Consider the following 10,281-nt stretch of genomic DNA (forward strand, 5'->3'; position numbering starts at 1 on the left):
TACCGATTGATTATCTTCGTTTTATGTGGTCAAGGATTCGATTTTGCCATATGTTGCATAAGTTAACTTCGATTCAACCACTGTTTGCCCTTCTCAACGTTATTAATCTCATAGAACTCGCAGGCGAAATATGTACTTCTTCCAAGGTAGCAAAAGTAATATTTTCTCAGAGGTCGCTGCTGTTGAATGCAAACGTTAAACTAAACTTTCTTTAAGTGTCTGTTTGTACTTAACATCAGTTCAATTGTACACCTACATTTCTGCTGGTGTTACTATTTTTCTTTATAGCAATATTACGAATTATAAGACGGTATCCGTGGTTATTAGCGTGTTCCCTTTTCCTAACACTTTCTCATTACACCAGTATTTCCATCATTCATTAGGCGTAATCACCCGTCTCCTTTATCATAAAAATCATAATAGTACGACGTTAAATTGAAACAGTCTACTTCACTTTCACGAGTTGTAATAAGTTCGAACATTTCTTTCACCCCAGCCTTGAAAAGAGTTGATTTTAGTTTAGTGTCCCTTTCAGCAGCAAGGCTGTTTCAAACGTGGACCTACTTATTAACGTGCAATGCGAAACATTTGAGCTCCCACCGAGAATCGAACCCAGTCAGCCTGCAAAAGTTTTTCTAACAAATGCATTAAGTGCGTTTTCTGTACTGTTTCGCTACTTGAAGATAGGAACAAGGAAAAAGTAAGTGATCACAAATTGACATTACGTAATGTGTTCCCCATTTTTTTTCGAGTACACCATTCTTGACACCCGTGAAAGCTTTCTTTCCCCACCCTCAATTCCCCTCTGTTATAAAGCACTTACATCAAGAAGTGCTTCGGTTAAAAAGAAAACTCAAAGTCCCTTGCGTGTATACTATACATTGCTATGAATGAACATGTGATAATGATAGGAAAAGCACAATTTTACTCTTCTCAAAGTATTTGATGGCTCTAAAAAGAGCCGTTTTAAAATGTCAGATGATTTACTGACACATTTACTTCTTCTTTGGTGCAGCCTTCTTAGCACTTTTCGGTTTTGCTGTAGCCTTCTTTGGCTTCGGGGCCTTTGGCTTCTTGGGAGTTTTTGCCTTCTTCACTTTAGATGGTGATTTCTTAGGTTTGGGAGCAGCAGCCTTTTTCTTTTCACCAGTCTTCTTGGGACGTTTAGCTGCTGGCTTTTTCGCAGGCTTCTTCTCCTTTGATGCTGATCGTTTCGCCTTGGTTGAAGATCCACCTTCAGGCTTCTCCTTCAGCGATGAAGCACTAAGCTTAAACGATCCAGATGCACCTTTTCCCTTGGTCTGAACCAAAGACCCAGAAGCAACTGCACTTCTCAAGTATTTCTTGATAAATGGAGCAAGCTTCTCGGCATCCACTTTGTAGTTCTGAGAGATGTATTTCTTAATAGCTTGCAGTGAACTTCCTCCCCTTTCCTTCAAATTCTTGATGGCGTTGTTCACCATTTCTGATGTTCTTGGATGAGAAGGTGTTGTTTTTGGTTTCTTAGGCTTTGCAGACTTCTTAGGAGAAGCCTGTGCCGGGGCTGCAGGTGCTGATGCCGTATCTGCCATTGCTTTCTGCAATAAACTCAACGATACTGAAGAATGAAATTTTCGCTGGCAGGCAGCGTTGAGTTTGGTTACGGAGCGCGGACCGGATAGAAAGCACTTGCTGAGGCGGGCTGAGGTAAACAGAAGTTCGTAGTTGCCACAACGATAAGTGTGTTTCCTTCTATTTTGATAAACGATTTTTTTCAGGTATTCAATGAATGCACCAGATCCTATTCTTCCTTACTGGCTAGAAGAAACTTTATTCCACATAACTCAAAAGGCATTTGTTTTTATTCGCTTTTCTATTTTATGTTTCAGTCATTGCTAAGTCGGTCACACTACTTTTTCACCCTCCTTGTGCTTATAATTTTCATAATTTAACATGGAAATACTTATCAATAAATAATTATATTACCATGGTAATTAACTTCAATCCTTCCTGTGATTATACGCAAAGTACCATCTTCGTACTGCTTACTATAGTTCAATGAAGGGAATCTATAAAGTAACGCGTGTCGCACACATCTGCCTTGCAAACTCCCTGGCCTACTTCCAATGTATAGACTTTTATTTCAAATCCTGATTTAATTTCATAATTTTCTGTAGATTTTAACATTTTATTACCCAGCTTCTTAATACGAATGACAATCAAGCCTAAATATTTATTCCCTTTAACTTTATTTTTCTTTTTTATTTTGTGCCTTGTTTCATATTTGTTCTTACGTTAGCAATTAACGCACTTACCGTAGTTATGTATGAACAGGTTGTTTCTATATTTATTTTATTCCAAATAAATTAAATATATATACGGATTATTTTATGGTAGTTGATATTTTCTGTTGTTTCCTACGTGAATTGAGGAAACGCACGGACTTTCGCCTAATTCTTGTGCTACTTTCATATGTCTGTATCTGTCGAATGCTGTCGATCTGTCGAAATGTGTATTACTATCTGTCGATTCATCGAGTGAACTGAATTCGTTAACCATTTCACCAGGCGCGCATGCATTTTTTTTTTCTTCTAAGGGATCCAAGCTTCGGGGGGCAAGGTTCCAATACTACAAGCCACTATGTCTATATACTATTATTCTGCATTCGAAAACACGATAAATATTCCACTTACTTTTTCACAAAAACATGATACAGACAGAGTACAGATGAAGTGTAAGATCAGATTTATATTGATGATACATCAATATTTTCCCTGTTAATAACTACATTTAATGAGAAAGTCTGCAAATGTATGTTCACTTAGGAACTTTTGCGAGGAGTCCGCACCCGGTGGACACCCCGTGAGTACGCCTCTGCACTTGACTATACTTCGAATTATACTGCAAACAGTTGTATTTTAGTTTCCCCGTTTAGTTCATCGATATCATTAACACAAAGAAAATAGATGTTATAGATGCGTATTCTCAGTTCTCGCTTTATATCCGGACGTCTGCAAAAATCTACTCCTTTTCTTTCTTTCACGCATCCACCAAACTAACAATGATTTGTATTATAATATTTGCGCATAAAATGTATATCTCATACCTTCCATGTTCTCAAGTATTCATAGACAAAAACGGTTACTTTCTGCGAACAAATTGTCCAAACACAGTGCAAATGTCATCTATAGATTGTCCTGGTTCCGTCTGCGTGTACATAACAATGCGTCATAATCATACATTGCACATTAAGGATATCAATTAATCTTCCCAAATTCCTAGATATGCCTGGCAAAAGTTCCGCGTGTTGTAAGGATATTACATTTGTACTACCGACAAGGTGGTATCTTCCAACATTGAAGTTCAATAAACCCCAAATGTGTCGGATATAGTATTTGATTTCTTGTCTCATTGTTTGCGTCAGAGATGTCTTCTCAAGTTAGGATTTACGATACATACAGGATGAGTTGTATATATTGTTGCTGCCAGCTCTATATTAATCCCATATTTGTAAACGAATAAAAACAGTATTCTAATTATAACAATGTGCTCACAATTAATTTTATTCTTAATTGTTATACGTATTGTTGATTAAAAATGAAAATGTTGCTAAGTGAATTTTATTAATATTTTCTGTTGCGTGATATAGGAAGTGAGTGAAATATTGGAGGAATATAGTGTGCGTAGCAGATGATGTGCAGTGGCTTTGGATCGCCTGTGATAAGGTAAGGCATTTGCTATTTTAATTAACACATTTTATATACTGTAATCCTAATTATTTTTATGTGAATGTGCTTACTACTTGTGTATTCAGTGGGACCGATGTTTTAATATGTATGGTCAAGCAGTGTCGAGCCTGGTCAGTGTGTGGATAGGTGACCATTTTTTGTAAATCGATAACATTTAACTTTGTAAACACGGATGAAGTAGAAGTATATTTATTTTATTTTTTACCTCAAATATGTAGGACACTTCTCCTTTGTACATCAATTATTATTATTAGTTCAACTTGTTTACAAGTTAAATGAAAAGAATAGTCGTTATCGTGTGATGATTGTGCTCATTAGGCTAAAGAAGACTCGTGATAAGAAAGAAAAGAAGAACGGTGCTCAAGTTTCGTCACAGCATATTCTCAAAAATTTACAGGCAAAATTCAGTGTTCTGCATGAAAAGGCATATTTGTACGAAAAAAAAAAAAAATTCTGCAGACGACAGAATTAAATAAAGTAATACACATGTATTTTAGAGTTACTGGTGTAAAATCATTACAAGTGCTTTGCCAGGTGGCCAATAAAAAGCACGAATACTATTTAAGGGAGCCAAAACAGGAGAAAGCTGGGGGCCTGAGCGATAGCAAGAATGTGCGTCCAAAGTGAACAGGAGCGAAGGCGACGCGGGTATACGTATAAGCAAGGGTAGTGGAAACCAGTTAGTTTTCGAGTTTCAATAGCACTTGTCATGCATCCATACTAGTAGCGCCCCGCTTGTAAACATTAAGTACACTATGCAAGAATACACCGCCGGTGGAAAATAGTACCTAATACAGTTATCTTTCATATATACTGACTTATTTTACAGTAGTAACCCAACACTAGTAAACGTAAAATAAAAGTGTATAACTTTATATTTAATTCTATCGCCTGGCTTAGTTTTTCACCTGTAAGATGTACTTATTTAGAGCAAGTTTCTTAACTAGCAAATTAAACCGAGAACCACAGCAACCATATATATATTCTTATGATGTACTTTTCTTTGAGTGGTGTTCTCTGTCTATTCAATAACATTTTCTCAGTTTAATGCTAGCAAAAAACAAAACAAAATCAAAGTGTTTCTATATAAATTTAGTTCACCGTGTTGTAATATCACATGGAATTGAAAAACGAATAGTCGAACCTCTGCTATCTCGATCAAACTTCTCAGGATGATATACTGACTTACCGCAGAAGTTCGACTGAATACGTTTCTCAGTTCCATGGGAGAACCTGGAGAAGCAAAAGCCTGCGCAACGGAAAATACTAAATAAACTTGTAGAGCAGGTCAAGATGTATCATCATGCCAAGTTTCATTCAGATCAGAGAAGTTTGGCTGCAGCCATTTTCATTACAAAGCACAAAATGGATGGTCCCTAACCTCGAGAATCTTCACAATTGTCGACGAGTTGAACTGCACTCATCTGATCAAAATCAAACTTAAAATGGCAGTTCACTTTCAACTGTTAAATAATATGATATGCAGGCTTCTGCTTTCCTAGTTACAGTCTATCCACTGTGGTATGCATATTAGTAGAAATGTGAGAGTGCATATTTATTAAAGATTTGCTTCAAAAAGCGATGAAAGACATAGGCATTCCCGCGGGCGGTGATAACAAGATGCCGGAAAACGAACAAGCAGAAAGAATATGGGCTGAAGAAGTGTAAACGACGACGCGGCGGCCCGTAAAGGTGTTGCCGTCCTATTAAATGAATAATATCAAAAGAAAGAAAAAAAAAGTAAAAAATTTCGCGCTCGTAATCAAGACAGAAAGCAACTAAAGGAAATCTTTGTTTTACGTCCCACGTTATGCCGCTTAGGCTAAAAGAGGCGCTGATTATGAGAAATGATTGAAATGGTGGTGGAATGAAGAAAGTGGGAGGAAACGGGAGAACCCCGCGGTAACCCACCGCACATAGTTTTTGTCCACCATAAAGTTAACTTGGCGGGGGCTCAAGACAGAAAGACGGTTGGAAAAACAAATAAACGATGTTCCATCCCGTAAAAATGTTGGCGACCTATGAAATCAATATTTTTTCTTAAAGAAAAAAAAAAGAATTAAAAAGAGAAAAAAAGGTCAAAATTTCGCGCTCGCTTCGCTCGCGATCAGCAGAGAAAAGAGGACGTGACGCACCCCTAAAAGTGTTGGCGACCGATTGAATAAATATTGTGGGTAAAAAAAAAAAAAAAAAAGTCAAAAATTTCGCGCTCGCTTCGCTCGCGATCAGCACAGAAAGAAGGACGTGACGCGCCCCTAAAGGTGTTGGCAACCGATTCAATACATATTGTCGGTAAAAAAAAAAAAAAAAAAAAACGCTCGCTTCGCTCGCGATCGACATGAAAAAGGCAACGACGTGACGCCCCGTAAAATTGTCGGCGACCTATTCAATCAATATATTCGGTTGAAAAACAAAGTCAAAAGTTTCCCAATCGCTTCCCTGCCGATCGACATAAAAAAAAAGGCAACCCCTTCACCTCTCCTTATGCATTCATCAGTAAACATACAACCATAGATCACAATACCACTCACATCACCTATCAGTTCTCCACGTCCATCAAGATCCAATCATCGCCCTGGCCCTTTATGATGATACACAACATTACATGTTATTGTGTGCATTGCCCCGCGTTACAATACATGACCAAAAAAAAAAGAGAAAAAGAGCTGCACTGCCTTCAGTGTAGACATGTTCGTATTCGTAGAAAATGATTTTAGGTACACGATAGTACAGTAATCTATCTTCACATGCTTCAGATGTGAACGATACCTACACATGAAGAGGGCTCCCGAGGTTTCCTTTTCCAATAGGATGGAGCTCCACCACACTTGCAGAATGACGAGAAGTTATGTTAATAAATATATCCCAGAGTGTTTCGTAACTCGCCCTTGGTCCTAATGATGAAGCGTTCTTCAGATGGCCCCGATGTCTCCACACATGATACTATGCGACTTCTTTTCACGAGGCTCTCAAAGATCACGTTTGTGTCCTAACATTCTCTGCAGATATGACACAGCTGCGATAGCGGATCACAGAAGCCTTTCCTCTCCTTACAAGAGACGTGTTCATTCGAGCATGGGAGTAATTCGACTATCGATCAAATATCTCCCGTGTCACGATAGTAGTCACTTTCAATTCTTCTAACGAAGGTAAGAAAAAATGCTATACAAACTTCCTTTCGGTATATAAAGGATTAGGGGCCCAGAGAATATTTTCTTTCAAGAGGATACATTCTTTTTCGAACACCCTGTATATAGATCCTCTAATTATAACTGCAAACAAAATGTTGATTTTGCAATTGCTTCCATGAGAGAAAATTCTGTGCACTTTCTTTCTGAAGGGCCGGGCCTAAACGTTTTCCTTAATCATTAAATTTAGTAGTTATCTACAATTACATAGTTTTCCATTGTTCTCAAAATAAAGATTTTTCTCTATGAATTGTTGAATGTTGCTAGGGATATTGAAGTAATTCTTTTTAGTGTTTTTTTCTTTACAATAATGTACTGAACGCCTGCATTAAGGAAGTTCGTGTGTCCATCTTGCAAAATGTTTCGTCTTTTTTCATGCCCACTAAGATAAATATTCATTTTGCTCTTTTCTCCGTATGCAAACCACATTTCTTAAAGGCAACATTTTCATACAAATGTAGTACTAAAAACTTCTAATTGGCAACATCTGGGCTGCGAAGAGGAAAAAGAAAGAAATCTCGTACGTATTCGCGCGCAATTCGGAATTAGCCAATGAAAAGCACAAAAGCGGCCACCATCTCTCTCTCTTTCTTATTAACGGTTTTGTACTTTCTGCAGTTCTATCAGTGCTGCTAACCTCTTACTATATCATTGAATATGTATGTTTATATATATATATATATATATATATATATATATATATATATATATATATATATATATATATATATATATATATATATATTTTACAAAAAATCATACTACTACGGAATAATATTAAATGCCTGTAAACCCTCATTTCTGTTTGCACTTTCTGTTACACTACCTTCCCCGAACTTCTTTCAAGTTATTAAGTGCAGAACGGGGAGTTATACATATTTACTTGCGCTTTCACAATATCTGCACATTGTGTAATAATAGGAGACGTATAAAATAAAACTATATACTAATACGTATATATATATATATATATATATATATATATATATATATATATATATATATATATATATATATATATATATATATATACAGTACACATTCCACTATCCGAGGCTTTCCTTTTCTTTTCTTGCTGACGATAAATTACGCTCTTAGAAATGTTGTCTGAAAACAATAAGAATATGTGCAAAAAATACAATCAGAGGTAGAGGTCTTTAACAGGAACTAAGCAAGGGAGTTGAAAAATTTTTTATGCATGTAAAAAATATAGACATGAACCAACTTGTGAAATAAAAAGACCAGAAAACTACTCTTTCTAAATTATGTGTAAACTTTTTACCGAAAACGAAAGTTGCACGAAAGACTTTTTGTCCCTTTTTTGGCCTCCGGTGCTTGGGGTCCCTGGTTCAATCCCAGCTCGTGCCGTGTGAACTTTGTCGTGCATAAAGACCGTGCTCATGGGTTTTCTCGGGTTTCTCCCGTTTCCTCCCACTTTCTTCATTCAGTACTCATCATCACCGTCTCCTTTAGCGTAACCGGTATAAGTATGCGACGTAAATCTAAAGATTTCATTTCATTTCCCTTTTCTGCTCATACTGCTGATTATGCGCGATTATGCCAACATCCAACTCCGCGGATAATCGTGCGATTACTGTATATACAACTAATACAGATACGTAATTACATTATCAGTTACAGTATCGGTTTTTATTTACTAATTTGCCTCACTTTATTTGCATCCCTGCAGTAAATAATTCTTATCGATAATAGTTAAAATGTATATTACATTTTAGTGCTTCACGACTGAATGATCATCTGCCTTACGTTATCTCGCAGCTGAAGAGGATGCTACACTGAAAACTACCTTGCGTTATAAAGGGTAAGTGAAACATATCTTAAAAATATCTTTCATACATTTCATTGTGTACATTAAAGAATGTAAGTTTGCCTTTTTCCTGTAATCAATACTTAATAAAGGATTTATTTTTATTTATTTATATACAATTTCATACGTGGTTCGTGATAGTAAACTCGATAGGACATAGTGGCACTATGAACATCCGAATCACTCATCATTCGAACATTCAAATATTTATTCGAATATTAGTATATTCCAAGTAATGTTAACGACGTTAATATGCTTGCCTTTATAGTTAATAATGTCAATTCTTACTTAAAACATACTTCCTTAACAGGACATTGAAGAAAAGGTAGTTGCCAACGGCCATACCATGCTGAATATACCGGTTCTCGTCCGATCACCGAAGTCAAGCAGCATCGGGCCTGGTCAGTACTTGGATGGGTGACCGCCTGGGAACACCAGGTGCTGTTGGCATCTCTTTTTCAAATTTCATTATCCTTCAAGTACGAAAATACTAGAAACATTAATTTTATAGTACTTTCAAGAGATAATTTATCAACATTATTTCATAGCGATTAATCGATATTCTAAGCGTTATACCCACTATTTCTTACACTAACAGCCTGTTTATTTGCACGGCACATTAAAATAACCTGATTTCCGATCCGTGTGCACCTACTACTATACTTAACACGGAATGTATTACCACTTTTTAAAAGTAAATTATTATGACTAAGTGTAGATCTCCGGCGAGTAAATGCCTTTCGTATACAAGCACGACACATCTCCGCTATGTGCTTTACTTTTTTACTAACAGCATATAGAAATTGGATTTCAAGGTGTTTCTACATAACAGAATGAAGCAAATTTCGTGATTTAACTCTTTCGAATAATGTGTTGGTCCTGACAAGGACCGTTTGAAATGAAAAATCTTGAAGAAGATTTTTACTTAGAGCTTGTGTACTTGGTAACAGCCTTCGTACCCTCACTTACAGCGTGCTTGGCAAGTTCACCAGGCAAAAGAAGGCGCACAGCTGTTTGGATTTCCCGGCTGGTGATAGTTGACCGCTTATTGTAATGGGCCAAACGAGAAGCTTCAGCAGCAATACGCTCGAAGATGTCATTAACAAAGCTGTTCATGATACTCATAGCTTTGCTAGATATGCCAGTGTCAGGATGCACTTGCTTCAAAACTTTGTAGATGTAAATGGCATAGCTCTCCTTCCTCCTCCTCTTCTTCTTCTTATCTCCCTTGGAGATATTCTTTTGGGCTTTACCAGCCTTCTTTGCAGCCTTTCCGCTAGTTTTTGGTGGCATGATGACTCACTCGTTCAGCAAAATTAGATGTGTCCGCCGATTTATCGACTTCATTTAAATTACAGTACGTGTTTCAATTCGCGCCAACTGCCTTGCTTTTCATTTGATGCACTCGGGTGCACGCTTGAAGTAGTAACAAAACTGACTTGATTCATGGGAGGCCGCAATTTTTCCTCTCATCTTATTACGAAAGAATATTGAACAATGTCTGGTCGCGGCAAAGGTGGAAAAGTCAAGGGAAAGA

General features: G+C 37.0%; 1 non-coding gene across 1 annotated transcript; it reads left to right on the plus strand.

Annotated features, from left to right (window-relative positions):
• Positions 1-9,075: 9,075 nt before the first annotated feature.
• LOC145678124 (5S ribosomal RNA) lies at positions 9,076-9,194 on the plus strand. The gene has a single exon (XR_014130241.1). It is a non-coding gene; the product is annotated as a 5S ribosomal RNA (ribosomal RNA).
• Positions 9,195-10,281: the final 1,087 nt, after the last annotated feature.

The sequence above is a fragment of the Thermobia domestica genome, unplaced genomic scaffold (genome assembly GCF_964235325.1).
Source record: "Thermobia domestica unplaced genomic scaffold, izTheDome1.hap1.1 HAP1_SCAFFOLD_1896, whole genome shotgun sequence".
NCBI classification, from domain to species: Eukaryota; Metazoa; Arthropoda; class Insecta; order Zygentoma; family Lepismatidae; genus Thermobia; species Thermobia domestica.